Raw genomic sequence first — 14,024 nt, 5'->3', positions numbered from 1 at the left:
TTCATTGTCAAAGTGAGTCAACCTAGGCAGGAAACTACTGAGAGCTGCTGAGGATAGTAGCTGACTCTATATTCACTCCTATCTGTCATATCTTTAATCTGAGCCTAGAGGAAAGTGCTTGTCCTCAGGCCTGGAGGGAAGCCAAAGTCATTCCTCTACCCAAGAGTGGTAAAGTGGCCATTACTGGTTCTAACAGCAGACCTATCAGCTTACTGCCAGCTCTTAGCAAACTGTTGGATTTTATTTATTTGCTACAAAACACAATACCATTTCTCTGTAAACAGATGAACAACAGACTTTCAGCATGCTTATAGAGATGGGCACTCAACATGTACACAGATGAACAACAGACTTTCAGCATGCTTATAGAGATGGGCACACAACATGTACACAGATGAACAACAGACTTTCAGCATGCTTATAGAGATGGGCACTCAACATGTACACAGATGAACAACAGACTTTCAGCATGCTTATAGAGATGGGCACTCAACATGTACACAGATGAACAACAGACTTTCAGCATGCTTATAGAGATGGGCACTCAACATGTACACAGATGACTGATGATTGATTGAAATACATTGATAATAAGAAGATTGTGGGAGCTGTATTATTCGTTTTCAGTGCAGCCTTTGATATTATTGACCATAACCTGTTGTTGAGAAAACATATGTGTTATGCGGAGTCAATCACCACCTTCCGGAGACACCTGAAACCCCACCTCTTTAAGGAATACCTAGGATAGGATAAGTATTCCCTCCCCCCCCCCGCCCCTTTAAGATTTAGATGCACTATTGTAAAGTGACTGTTCCACTGGATGTCATAAGGTGAATGCACCAATTTGTAAGTCGCTCTGGATAAGAGCGTCTGCTAAATGACTTAAATGTAAATGTAAATGTTATGACTTTTCAACCTCTGCCATATCGTGGATTCAGAGTTATTGATTAAACACAGAGGGTTTTCTTTAATGGAAGCTTCTCTAATGTCAAACATTTAAAGTGTGGTGTGTTGCAGGGCAGCTCTCTTGGCCCTCTGCTCTTTTCAATTTTTTACCAATGACCTGCCACTGGCATGAAACAAAGCCTGTGTGTCCATGTATGCTGATGATTCATCCCTATCAGCAACCACAGCTAGTGAAATCCCTGCAACCCAAAACAAAAAGTTTCAGTCAGTTTTTGAATTGGTGGCCAGTATTAAACTGGTCCTGAGCATGTCTGAAACTAAAAGCGTTGTATTAGCTACAAATCATTTGCTAAATTCTAGACCGCGGAATCTGGTAATGAACGGTGTGGCTGTTGAGCAAGTTGAGGAGACTAAATTAATTGGTGTTACCTTAGACTGTAAACTGTCATAGTCAAAACATATTGATTCAATAGTTGTAAAGATCAAATCAAATGTTATTTGCCACATGCGCTGAATACAACAGGTGTAGACCGTGACATGATTACTTAACCAACAATGCAGTTCAAGAAATAGAGTTCAGAAAATATTTACTACAAAAACTAAAGATTCTCCCATCTCCACAGAGGAATCTGGAGCAAAGGGTCTGAATAATTATGTAAAAAGTTATTTCAGTTTTACATTTGAATACATTTGCACACTTTGTCATTATTGGGTATTGTGTGTAGATTGGTGTGGGGGGAAAAGCAATTTCAATTAATTATAGAATAAGGCTGTAACGTAAAAAAATGTGGAAAAAGTCGAGGGGTCTGAATACTTTCCGAATACACTGTATGTGTAACTTTTAAATGCGCGCACACACACACGCAGACACCCACACACACTTCATGTTAAGGTGTGTAAATTGTAGTCTTGTCTGTAATGTCTTTTTCGTTTTGTGTCGGACCACAGTAAGGCTAGCTGTCGCCCTAGTAAAATAAAATCTAAATTTCTCATTTCTCATCCTCTCTTCCTCTCCCCCCTCACTCGCTTTTCCTCCTCAACTCTCTCCCTCTCTCTGGTTCCTTCTTCTTTCATGGCGCTTGTAACGCCAGGGTAGTGGGTTCGATCCCCGGGACCACCCATACGTAGAATGTATGCACACATGACTGTAAGTCGCTTTGGATAAAAGTGTCTGCTAAATGGCATATATTATTATATTATTTCTTAATTCCATTGATGCCTCCCTCTCTCTTTCTCCCTCTTCTCTCTCTCTTTCTCCCTCTTCTCTGTCTCTCTTTCTCCCTCTTCTCTGTCTCTCTTTCTCCCTCTTCTCTGTCTCTCTTTCTCCCTCTTCTCTGTCTCTCCCTCTTCTGTCTCTCTTTCTCCCTCTCTGTCTCTCTTTCTCCCTCTTCTCTGTCTCTCTTTCTCCCTCTTCTGTCTCTCTTTTCTCCCTCTTCTCTGTCTCTCTTTCTCCCTCTTCTCTGTCTCTCTTTCTCCCTCTTCTCTGTCTCTCTTTCTCCCTCTTCTCTGTCTCTCTTTCTCCCTCTTCTCTGTCTCTCTTTCTCCCTCTTCTCTGTCTCTCTTTCTCCCTCTTCTCTGTCTCTCTTTCTCCCTCTTCTCTGTCTCTCTTTCTCCCTCTCTCTGTCTTTTTCTCCTGCTTCTCTGTCTCTCTTTCTCCCTCTTCTCTGTCTCTCTTTCTCCCTCTTCTCTGTCTCTCTTTCTCCTGCCTCTCTGTCTCTCTTTCTCCCTCTTCTCTGTCTCTCTTTCTCCCTCTTCTCTGTCTCTCTTTCTCCCTCTTCTCTGTCTCTCTTTCTCCCTCTTCTCTCTCTCCCTCTTCTCTCTCTTTTCTCTCTTCTCTGTCTCTCTTTCTCCCTCTTCTCTGTCTCTCTTTCTCCCTCTTCTCTCTCTCTTTCTCCCTCTTCTCTCTCTCTTTCTCCTGCCTCTCTGTCTCTCTTTCTCCTCCCTCTCTGTCTCTCTTTCTCCCTCTTCTGTCTCTCTTTCTCCCTCTTCTGTCTCTCTTTCTCCCTCTTCTCTGTCTCTCTTTCTCCCTCTTCTCTGTCTCTCTTTCTCTTGCCTCTGTCTCTCTTTCTCCCTCTTCTCTGTCTCTCTTTCTCCCTCTTCTCTGTCTCTCTTTCTCCTGCCTCTCTGTCTCTCTTTCTCCTGCCTCTCTGTCTCTCTTTCTCCCTCTTCTCTGTCTCTCTTTCTCCTCTCTGTCTCTCTTTCTCCCTCTTATCTGTCTCTTTTTCTCCTCTTCTCTGTCTCTCTTTCTCCCTCTTCTGTCTCTCTTTCTCCCTCTTCTCTGTCTCTCTTTCTCCCTCTTCTCTGTCTCTCTTTCTCCCTCTTCTCTGTCTCTCTTTCTCCCTCTTCTCTGTCTCTCTTTCTCCCTCTTCTCTGTCTCTCTTTCTCCCTCTTTTCTGTCTCTCTTTCTCCCTCTTCTCTGTCCCTCTTTCTCCTGCCTCTCTGTCTCTCTTTCTCCTGCCTCTCTGTCTCTCTTTCTCCCTCTTATCTGTCTCTTTTTCTCCCTCTTCTCTGTCTCTCTTTCTCCCTCTTCTGTCTCTCTTTCTCCCTCTTCTCTGTCTCTCTTTCTCCCTCTTCTCTGTCTCTCTTTCTCCCTCTTCTCTGTCTCTCTTTCTCCCTCTTCTCTGTCTCTCTTTCTCCCTCTTCTCTGTCTCTTTCTCCCTCTTCTCTGTCTCTCTTTCTCCCTCTTCTCTGTCTCTCTTTGTCCCTCTTCTCTGTCTCTCTTTGTCCCTCTTCTCTGTCTCTCTTTGTCCCTCTTCTCTGTCTCTCTTTCTCCCTCTTCTCTGTCTCTCTTTCTCCCTCTTCTCTGTCTCTCTTTCTCCCTCTTCTCTGTCTCTCTTTCTCCCTCTTCTCTGTCTCTCTTTCTCCCTCTTCTCTGTCTCTCTTTCTCCCTCTTCTCTGTCTCTCTTTCTCCCTCTTCTCTGTCTCTCTTTCTCCCTCTTCTCTGTCTCTCTTTCTCCCTCTTCTCTGTCTCTCTTTCTCCCTCTTCTCTGTCTCTCTTTCTCCCTCTTCTCTGTCTCTCTTTCTCCCTCTTCTTTGTCTCTCCTTCTCCCTCTTCTCTGTCTCTCTTTCTCCCTCTTCTCTGTCTCTCTTTCTCCCTCTTCTCTGTCTCTCTTTCTCCTGCCTCTCTGTCTCTCTTTCTCTCTTTCTCTTGCCTCTCTGTCTCTCTTTCTCCCTCTTCTCTGTCTCTCTTTCTCCCTCTTCTCTGTCTCTCTTTCTCCCTCTTCTGTCTCTCTTTCTCCCTCTTCTCTGTCTCTCTTTCTCCCTCTTCTCTGTCTCTCTTTCTCCTTCCTCTCTGTCTCTCTTTCTCCCTCTTCTCTGTCTCTCTTTCTCCCTCTTCTCTGTCTCTCTTTCTTCCTCTTCTCTGTCTCTCTTTCTCCTGCCTCTCTGTCTCTCTTTCTCTCTTTCTCTTGCCTCTCTGTCTCTCTTTCTCCCTCTTCTCTGTCTCTCTTTCTCCTGCCTCTCTGTCTCTCTTTCTCCTGCCTCTCTGTCTCTCTTTCTCCCTCTTCTCTGTCTCTCTTTCTCTTGCCTCTCTGTCTCTCTTTCTCCCTCTTATCTGTCTCTTTTTCTCCCTCTTCTCTGTCTCTCTTTCTCCCTCTTCTGTCTCTCTTTCTCCCTCTTCTCTGTCTCTCTTTCTCCCTCTTCTCTGTCTCTCTTTCTCCCTCTTCTCTGTCTCTCTTTCTCCCTCTTCTCTGTCTCTCTTTCTCCCTCTTCTCTCTCTCTTTCTCCCTCTTCTCTGTCTCTCTTTCTCCCTCTTCTCTGTCCCTCTTTCTCCTGCCTCTCTGTCTCTCTTTCTCCTGCCTCTCTGTCTCTCTTTCTCCCTCTTATCTGTCTCTTTTTCTCCCTCTTCTCTGTCTCTCTTTCTCCCTCTTCTGTCTCTCTTTCTCCCTCTTCTCTGTCTCTCTTTCTCCCTCTTCTCTGTCTCTCTTCTCCCTCTTCTCTGTCTCTCTTTCTCCCTCTTCTCTGTCTCTCTTTCTCCCTCTTCTCTCTCTCTTTCTCCCTCTTCTCTGTCTCTTTCTCCCTCTTCTCTGTCTCTCTTTCTCCCTCTTCTCTGTCTCTCTTTGTCCCTCTTCTCTGTCTCTCTTTGTCCCTCTTCTCTGTCTCTCTTTCTCCCTCTTCTGTCTCTCTTTCTCCCTCTTCTCTGTCTCTCTTTCTCCCTCTTCTCTGTCTCTCTTTCTCCCTCTTCTCTGTCTCTCTTTCTCCCTCTTCTCTGTCTCTCTTTCTCCCTCTTCTCTGTCTCTCTTTCTCCCTCTTCTCTGTCTCTCTTTCTCCCTCTTCTCTGTCTCTCTTTCTCCCTCTTCTCTGTCTCTCTTTCTCCCTCTTCTCTGTCTCTCTTTCTCCCTCTTCTTTGTCTCTCCTTCTCCCTCTTCTCTGTCTCTCTTTCTCCCTCTTCTCTGTCTCTCTTTCTCCCTCTTCTCTGTCGCTCTTTCTCCCTCTTCTCTGTCTCTCTTTCTCCTGCCTCTCTCTCTCTCTTTCTCCCTCTTCTGTCTCTCTTTCTCCTGCCTCTCTGTCTCTCTTTCTCCCTCTTCTCTGTCTCTCTTTCTCCCTCTTCTCTGTCTCTCTTTCTCCCTCTTCTCTGTCTCTCTTTCTCCCTCTTCTCTGTCTCTCTTTCTCCCTCTTCTCTGTCTCTCTTTCTCCCTCTTCTCTGTCTCTCTTTCTCCCTCTTCTCTGTCTCTCTTTCTCCCTCTTCTCTGTCTCTCTTTCTCCTGCCTCTCTGTCTCTCTTTCTCCTGCCTCTCTGTCTCTCTTTCTCCCTCTTCTCTGTCTCTCTTTCTCCCTCTTCTCTGTCTCTCTTTCTCCCTCTTCTCTGTCTCTCTTTCTCCTTCCTCTCTGTCTCTCTTTCTCCCTCTTCTCTGTCTCTCTTTCTCCCTCTTCTCTGTCTCTCTTTCTCCCTCTTCTCTGTCTCTCTTTCTCCCTCTTCTCTGTCTCTCTTTCTCCCTCTTCTCTGTCTCTCTTTCTCCTGCCTCTCTGTCTCTCTTTCTCCTGCCTCTCTGTCTCTCTTTCTCCCTCTTCTCTGTCTCTCTTTCTCCCTCTTCTCTGTCTCTCTTTCTCCCTCTTCTCTGTCTCTCTTTCTCCCTCTTCTCTGTCTCTCTTTCTCCCTCTTCTCTGTCTCTCTTTCTCCCTCTTCTCTGTCTCTCTTTCTCCTGCCTCTCTGTCTCTCTTTCTCCTGCCTCTCTGTCTCTCTTTCTCCCTCTTCTCTGTCTCTCTTTCTCCCTCTTCTCTGTCTCTCTTTCTCCCTCTTCTCTGTCTCTCTTTCTCCCTCTTCTCTGTCTCTCTTTCTCCTTCCTCTCTGTCTCTCTTTCTCCCTCTTCTCTGTCTCTCTTTCTCCCTCTTCTCTGTCTCTTTCTCCCTCTTCTCTGTCTCTCTTTCTCCTGCCTCTCTGTCTCTCTTTCTCTCTTTCTCTTGCCTCTCTGTCTCTCTTTCTCCCTCTTCTCTGTCTCTCTTTCTCCCTCTTCTCTGTCTCTCTTTCTCCTTCCTCTCTGTCTCTCTTTCTCCCTCTTCTCTGTCTCTCTTTTTCTCCCTCTTCTCTGTCTCTCTTTCTCCCTCTTCTCTGTCTCTCTTTCTCCCTCTTCTCTGTCTCTCTTTCTCCTGCCTCTCTGTCTCTCTTTCTCCCTCTTCTCTGTCTCTCTTTCTCCCTCTTCTCTGTCTCTCTTTCTCCCTCTTCTCTGTCTCTCTTTCTCCCTATTCTCTGTCTCTCTTTCTCCCTCTTTTCTGTCTCTCTTTCTCCTGCCTCTCTGTCTCTCTTTCTCCTGCCTCTCTGTCTCTCTTTCTCCCTCTTCTCTGTCTCTCTTTCTCCCTCTTCTCTGTCTCTCTTTCTCCCTCTTCTCTGTCTCTCTTTCTCCTTCCTCTCTGTCTCTCTTTCTCCCTCTTCTCTGTCTCTCTTTCTCCCTCTTCTCTGTCTCTCTTTCTCCCTCTTCTCTGTCTCTTTTCTCCCTCTTCTCTGTCTCTCTTTCTCCTGCCTCTCTGTCTCTCTTTCTCTCTTTCTCTTGCCTCTCTGTCTCTCTCCCTTTCTCCCTCTTCTCTCTCTTTCTCCCTCTTCTGTCTCTCTTTCTCCTTCCTCTCTGTCTCTCTTTCTCCCTCTTCTCTGTCTCTCTTTCTCCTTCCTCTCTGTCTCTCTTTCTCCCTCTTCTCTGTCTCTCTTTCTCCTGCCTCTCTGTCTCTCTTTCTCCTGCCTCTCTGTCTCTCTTTCTCCCTCTTCTCTGTCTCTCTTTCTCCCTCTTCTCTGTCTCTCTTTCTCCCTCTTCTCTGTCTCTCTTTCTCCTGCCTCTGTCTCTCTTTCTCCCTCTTCTCTGTCTCTCTTTCTCCCTTCTGTCTCTCTTTCTCCCTCTTCTCTGTCTCTCTTTCTCCCTCTTCTCTGTCTCTCTTTCTCCCTCTTCTCTGTCTCTCTTTCTCCCTCTTCTCTGTCTCTCTTTCTCCTGCCTCTCTGTCTCTCTTTCTCCTGCCTCTCTGTCTCTCTTTCTCCCTCTTCTCTGTCTCTCTTTCTCCCTCTTCTCTGTCTCTCTTTCTCTCCTCTTCTCTGTCTCTCTTTCTCCCTCTTCTCTGTCTCTCTTTCTCCCTCTTCTCTGTCTCTCTTTCTCCCTCTTCTCTGTCTCTCTTTCTCCTGCCTCTCTGTCTCTCTTTCTCCCTCTTCTCTGTCTCTCTTTCTCCCTCTTCTCTGTCTCTCTTTCTCCTGCCTCTCTGTCTCTCTTTCTCCTGCCTCTCTGTCTCTCTTTCTCCCTCTTCTCTGTCTCTCTTTCTCCCTCTTCTCTGTCTCTCTTTCTCCTGCCTCTCTCTCTCTTTCTCCCTCTTCTCTGTCTCTCTTTCTCCTGCCTCTCTGTCTCTCTTTCTCCTGCCTCTCTGTCTCTCTTTCTCCTGCCTCTCTGTCTCTCTTTCTCCCTCTTCTCTGTCTCTCTTTCTCCCTCTTCTCTGTCTCTCTTTCTCCCTCTTCTCTGTCTCTCTTTCTCCCTCTTCTCTGTCTCTCTTTCTCCCTCTTCTCTGTCTCTCTTTCTCCCTCTTCTCTGTCTCTCTTTCTCCTGCCTCTCTGTCTCTCTTTCTCCTGCCTCTCTGTCTCTCTTTCTCCTGCCTCTCTGTCTCTCTTTCTCCCTCTTCTCTGTCTCTCTTTCTCCCTCTTCTCTGTCTCTCTTTCTCCCTCTTCTCTGTCTCTCTTTCTCCTTCCTCTCTGTCTCTCTTTCTCCCTCTTCTCTGTCTCTCTTTCTCCCTCTTCTCTGTCTCTTTCTCCCTCTTCTCTGTCTCTCTTTCTCCTGCCTCTCTGTCTCTCTTTCTCTCTTTCTCTTGCCTCTCTGTCTCTCTTTCTCCCTCTTCTCTGTCTCTCTTTCTCCCTCTTCTCTGTCTCTCTTTCTCCTTCCTCTCTGTCTCTCTTTCTCCCTCTTCTCTGTCTCTCTTTCTCCCTCTTCTCTGTCTCTCTTTCTCCCTCTTCTCTGTCTCTCTTTCTCCCTCTTCTCTGTCTCTCTTTCTCCTGCCTCTCTGTCTCTCTTTCTCCCTCTTCTCTGTCTCTCTTTCTCCCTCTTCTCTGTCTCTCTTTCTCCCTCTTCTCTGTCTCTCTTTCTCCCTATTCTCTGTCTCTCTTTCTCCCTCTTTTCTGTCTCTCTTTCTCCTGCCTCTCTGTCTCTCTTTCTCCTGCCTCTCTGTCTCTCTTTCTCCCTCTTCTCTGTCTCTCTTTCTCCCTCTTCTCTGTCTCTCTTTCTCCCTCTTCTCTGTCTCTCTTTCTCCTTCCTCTCTGTCTCTCTTTCTCCCTCTTCTCTGTCTCTCTTTCTCCCTCTTCTCTGTCTCTCTTTCTCCCTCTTCTCTGTCTCTCTTTCTCCCTCTTCTCTGTCTCTCTTTCTCCTGCCTCTCTGTCTCTCTTTCTCTCTTTCTCTTGCCTCTCTGTCTCTCTTTCTCCCTCTTCTCTGTCTCTCTTTCTCCCTCTTCTGTCTCTCTTTCTCCTTCCTCTCTGTCTCTCTTTCTCCCTCTTCTCTGTCTCTCTTTCTCCTTCCTCTCTGTCTCTCTTTCTCCCTCTTCTCTGTCTCTCTTTCTCCTGCCTCTCTGTCTCTCTTTCTCCCTCTTCTCTGTCTCTCTTTCTCCCTCTTCTCTGTCTCTCTTTCTCCCTCTTCTCTGTCTCTCTTTCTCCTGCCTCTCTGTCTCTCTTTCTCCTGCCTCTCTGTCTCTCTTTCTCCCTCTTCTCTGTCTCTCTTTCTCCCTCTTCTCTGTCTCTCTTTCTCCCTCTTCTCTGTCTCTCTTTCTCCCTCTTCTCTGTCTCTCTTTCTCCCTCTTCTCTGTCTCTCTTTCTCCTGCCTCTCTGTCTCTCTTTCTCCTGCCTCTCTGTCTCTCTTTCTCCCTCTTCTCTGTCTCTCTTTCTCCCTCTTCTCTGTCTCTCTTTCTCCCTCTTCTCTGTCTCTCTTTCTCCCTTCTCTGTCTCTCTTTCTCCCTCTTCTCTGTCTCTCTTTCTCCTGCCTCTCTGTCTCTCTTTCTCCTGCCTCTCTGTCTCTCTTTCTCACTCTTCTCTGTCTCTCTTTCTCCTGCCTCTCTGTCTCTCTTTCTCCTGCCTCTCTGTCTCTCTTTCTCCCTCTTCTCTGTCTCTCTTTCTCCCTCTTCTCTGTCTCTCTTTCTCCTGCCTCTCTCTCTCTTTCTCCCTCTTCTCTGTCTCTCTTTCTCCTGCCTCTCTGTCTCTCTTTCTCCTGCCTCTCTGTATGTGAAGGTTATTGCTCCGCTGCGTCTCTTATCACTGTTGACTCTCCTCCCAGGGTAAAGGCTTTAGTCCACATTGCCTTCTTGTTTCCTGCTTAATCACTGCCTCTCAGTCATACTAAAACTACCTCACTGGAGCTTTACAGCCCCAGTAGAATAAAACTACCTCACTGGAGCTTTACAGCCCATGTAGAATAAAACTACCTCACTGGAGCTTTACAGCCCCTGTAGAATAAAACTACCTCACTGGAGCTTTACAGCCCCTGTAGAATAAAACTACCTCACTGGAGCTTTACAGCCCCAGTAGAATAAAACTACCTCACTGGAGCTTTACAGCCCCTGTAGAATAAAACTACCTCACTGGAGCTTTACAGCCCCTGTAGAATAAAACTACCTCACTGGAGCTTTACAGACCCAGTAGAATAAAACTACCTCACTGGAGCTTTACAGCCCCTGTAGAATAAAACTACCTCACTGGAGCTTTACAGCCCCAGTAGAATAAAACTACCTCACTGGAGCTTTACAGCCCCTGTAGAATAAAACTACCTCACTGGAGCTTTACAGCCCCTGTAGAATAAAACTACCTCACTGAATGTACAGCCCCAGTAGAATAAAACTACCTCACTGGAGCTTTACAGCCCCTGTAGAATAAAACTACCTCACTGGAGCTTTACAGCCCCAGTAGAATAAAACTACCTCACTGGAGCTTTACAGCCCCTCTAGAATAAAACTACCTCACTGGAGCTTTACAGCCCTTGTAGACTGAAACACACACACACACACACACACACACACACACACACACACACACACACACACACACACACACACACACACACACACACACACACACACGCACACGCACACGCACACAGAGAGAGAGAGTAGCCAGACAAATAGCAGTGGGAGAGAAAGACAAACACAGACCAGAAGGATCAAGGGAGCGGCTCTCTACACAGACAGACTGGTGTAGAATGGGATGAAAGCTTGACATGCTAATATGTCTTCAGATCAGTTGTCAGATCTGTTCTACAAGGACACAACACGGTTTCAGACAGCCACCCTCTAGTCTATATTACTTGTTCATAAATGCCCCCTTTATTTGGTATGTAACTGTATCTGGAGTACAAAGAGCTTTCAAGAGGAAATATTACAAATGATTCAATGACTGCCTGTGATCGACTGGTGATTTATTCTGTTCCTACTAGACTGTAAAGTGGTCCTGAAAGGAAAAGGGAAACCAGTGTTGTGCGCGAGCTTGACTCTCAAGTAGATTTTGTAATATGAATAATTGAGCTGTCACTATTTGAATGGCCTTTTTAACAACAAGAGGGCAGTGTTCTTTGGAGTGTTGCTATGTGTTTTAACACACTGCCTAAACTGCTGTGGAAATTGGCATACACACACGTCACACACGCACACATTTCCTCCCCTTGAGTCACAGTGTTGAGAGAGATAATAGTGTAACGACCCTGGGTTTATAAGCGCGGAAATCGGCTCTGCACATGAGCATGCTTTTACAGCACAGTCGATAGCGCACCGGACCTCGGGCTCGAAGGTCGAGGGTTCGAAACCTGCTCCATGCTGTTTCATTACAATACTCATGGTTTGATGCCACCTGTATATCAGTGTGTGAATTAAACCCAGGCGTTGATACCACCTGTATATCAGTGTGTGAATTAAACCCAGGCGTTGATACCACCTGTATATCAGTGTGTGAATTAAACCCAGGCATTGATACCACCTGTATATCAGTGTGTGAATTAAACCCAGGCATTGATACCACCTGTATATCAGTGTGTGAATTAAACCCAGGCATTGATACCACCTGTATATCAGTGTGTGAATTAAACCCAGGCGTTGATACCACCTGTATATCAGTGTGTGAATTAAACCCAGGCATTGATACCACCTGTATATCAGTGTGTGAATTAAACCCAGGCGTTGATACCACCTGTATATCAGTGTGTGAATTAAACCCAGGCGTGATACCACCTGTATATCAGTGTGTGAATTAAACCCAGGCTTTGATACCACCTGTATATCAGTGTGTGAATTAAACCCAGGCATTGATACCACCTGTATATCAGTGTGTGAATTAAACCCAGGCGTTGATACCACCTGTATATCAGTGTGTGAATTAAACCCAGGCTTTGATACCACCTGTATATCAGTGTGTGAATTAAACCCAGGCATTGATACCACCTGTATATCAGTGTGTGAATTAAACCCAGGCATTGATACCACCTGTATATCAGTGTGAATTAAACCCAGGCATTGATACCACCTGTATATCAGTGTGTGAATTAAACCCAGGCATTGATACCACCTGTATATCAGTGTGTGAATTAAACCCAGGCGTTGATACCACCTGTATATCAGTGTGTGAATTAAACCCAGGCATTGATACCACCTGTATATCAGTGTGTGAATTAAACCCAGGCGTTGATACCACCTGTATATCAGTGTGTGAATTAAACCCAGGCATTGATACCACCTGTATATCAGTGTGTGAATTAAACCCAGGCTTTGATACCACCTGTATATCAGTGTGTGAATTAAACCCAGGCATTGATACCACCTGTATATCAGTGTGTGAATTAAACCCAGGCGTTGATACCACCTGTATATCAGTGTGTGAATTAAACCCAGGCGTTGATACCACCTGTATATCAGTGTGTGAATTAAACCCAGGCATTGATACCACCTGTATATCAGTGTGTGAATTAAACCCAGGCTTTGATACCACCTGTATATCAGTGTGTGAATTAAACCCAGGCATTGATACCACCTGTATATCAGTGTGTGAATTAAACCCAGGCATTGATACCACCTGTATATCAGTGTGTGAATTAAACCCAGGCATTGATACCACCTGTATATCAGTGTGTGAATTAAACCCAGGCATTGATACCACCTGTATATCAGTGTGTGAATTAAACCCAGGCATTGATACCACCTGTATATCAGTGTGTGAATTAAACCCAGGCATTGATACCACCTGTATATCAGTGTGTGAATTAAACCCAGGCATTGATACCACCTGTATATCAGTGTGTGAATTAAACCCAGGCATTGATACCACCTGTATATCAGTGTGTGAATTAAACCCAGGCATTGATACCACCTGTATATCAGTGTGTGAATTAAACCCAGGCATTGCTGCTAACATCCACATCCACTGCTGCAGAGCAGAGTGAATACAGCATCAGGCAGAGCAGAGTGAATACAGCATCAGGCAGAGCAGAGGGAATACAGCATCAGGCAGAGCAGAGTGAATACAGCATCAGGCAGAGCAGAGTGAATACAGCATCAGGCAGAGCAGAGTGAATACAGCATCAGGCAGAGCAGAGGGAATACAGCATCAGGCAGAGCAGAGTGAATACAGCATCAGGCAGAGCAGAGGGAATACAGCATCAGGCAGAGCAGAGTGAATACAGCATCAGGCAGAGCAGAGTGAATACAGCATCAGGCAGAGCAGAGTGAATACAGCATCAGGCAGAGCAGAGTGAATACAGCATCAGGCAGAGCAGAGTGAATACAGCATCAGGCAGAGCAGAGTGAATACAGCATCAGGCAGAGCGAGTGAATACAGCATCAGGCAGAGCAGAGTGAATACAGCATCAGGCAGAGCAGAGTGAATACAGCATCAGGCAGAGCAGAGTGAATACAGCATCAGGCAGAGCAGAGGGAATACAGCATCAGGCAGAGCAGAGGGAATACAGCATCAGGCAGAGCAGAGTGAATACAGCATCAGGCAGAGCAGAGTGAATACAGCATCAGGCAGAGCAGAGTGAATACAGCATCAGGCAGAGCAGAGTGAATACAGCATCAGGCAGAGCAGAGTGAATACAGCATCAGGCAGAGCACAGCGGCACAGCACCCAGACTCCTCCCCTCTCGCCGAGTCTAGAACAATGATTGGGTGTGTTGTTGTGCTCACACAGTCACCAAGCATACATGTAGGCCAATGGTTCCCCAACTCTTTATAGTCCCGTACCCCTTCAAACATTCAACCTCCAGCTGCATACCCCCCTCGGCAATGTTGGGTTGTATTGGAGAGTATGTCTTAAATCATTTCCCACACAGTCTGTGCCTGTACTTAGTGTTTATGCTAGTGAGGGCCGAGAAGACAAGTAAAAAAACAAAATGTATAGCCGATGGAAATATAAATGGACTGTTTGAAAATGTGAATCACGTTGTTATTTTGCGTACAGCGGACGGCATTGCACGTACCCCAGTTCTAAGGTATTGTTTCTCTTTATTCAACCCGCCTGCCACCCACCCACCTTTTAGCCACACAGTATTTAATGACCCTAAACTGTCCGCCCTGCTGATATAACTGCGGGGGCTGCAGGTTATGAGTCAACCCAGGCATCGCTAACTTCCTAATGAATGTGTGTAACCGGTGTGAAATGGCTAGCTAGTCAGCGGTATGCACTAGTAGCGTGTCAATCGT

At 46.0% G+C, this 14,024-nt stretch overlaps 1 protein-coding gene across 4 annotated transcripts in view; it reads left to right on the top strand.

Annotated features, from left to right (window-relative positions):
* The window catches only part of LOC123991331 (brefeldin A-inhibited guanine nucleotide-exchange protein 1-like), a 125,358-nt gene that overhangs the window by 33,511 nt on the left and 77,823 nt on the right, over positions 1-14,024 (top strand). The window lies entirely within an intron of this gene.

Source organism: Oncorhynchus gorbuscha, linkage group LG12, assembly GCF_021184085.1.
Source record: "Oncorhynchus gorbuscha isolate QuinsamMale2020 ecotype Even-year linkage group LG12, OgorEven_v1.0, whole genome shotgun sequence".
Taxonomy (NCBI): Eukaryota; Metazoa; Chordata; class Actinopteri; order Salmoniformes; family Salmonidae; genus Oncorhynchus; species Oncorhynchus gorbuscha.
Note: the sequence above shows the minus strand (reverse complement) of the source record. Positions and strands in the feature narration are given on the sequence as shown.